Consider the following 912-nt stretch of genomic DNA (forward strand, 5'->3'; position numbering starts at 1 on the left):
AAATTCTAAATCTTAATTAAATTTTAAAGTCTAAATTCTAATAGTATAAAAATAAAAACATTACTACAGAATCAACACAACTTTATTTTTAACTAACAAGTAATAATTAAAAATATTGACTATAAATATAGTATTAAACTGCTAAACTAAGAATATTAGATTGCAGACTAAAAGTTTTGGTCAATATAAATAAAAATTATTAGCTTCTGAATTTTTTTTTAAAAATAAAATATTAACTTAAAATTATTATTATTTTCATTGTTATATTGGACAACAATTTCTGTTTAATATATCGTAGTCAAGTAGTGTTTTGTTTTTTTATTAGAGTAAAGTATCATTTTTGTCCCTAACGTTTGGGATAAGTCCTATTTGTGTCCCTAACGTTTAAACCGTCCTATTTGTATCTTTAACGTTTATAAAAGTGATTCAATGTTATCCTACTATCAATTATACTAACAAATCAGATTATATTTTTCAATTATTCTCGTTTGAATGTATTCATTCTTACTTAGGTCTCACTTAGATGTGTTCGATTTTAATATTATACCCACTATTTGTGTTTAGATTCAATTATGTCCCTAGAAAAGTGAATTATATAAATGTTGTAGGAATTAGTTTCAACTTTTGATGAGTTATTTTTCGGAATGAATTATCGATTCTATCTCAGACATTTGTATTCTAACTTCAAGAAGATATTTTTAAAACTCAAACTAAAGCGCTCATAATGTGTAATTGATGGTAGGATAACATTGAATCACTTTTACAAATGTTAGGGATACAAATATGACAATTTAAACGTTAGGGACACAAATAGGATTTATCCCAAACGTTGGGGACAAAAACAATACTTTACTCTAAAATATTTTATTAAATTATTAGACTAAATAAATTAAATTAAAAATTAAATTGATG

The sequence above is a fragment of the Arachis ipaensis genome, chromosome B02 (genome assembly GCF_000816755.2).
Source record: "Arachis ipaensis cultivar K30076 chromosome B02, Araip1.1, whole genome shotgun sequence".
Taxonomy (NCBI): domain Eukaryota; kingdom Viridiplantae; phylum Streptophyta; class Magnoliopsida; order Fabales; family Fabaceae; genus Arachis; species Arachis ipaensis.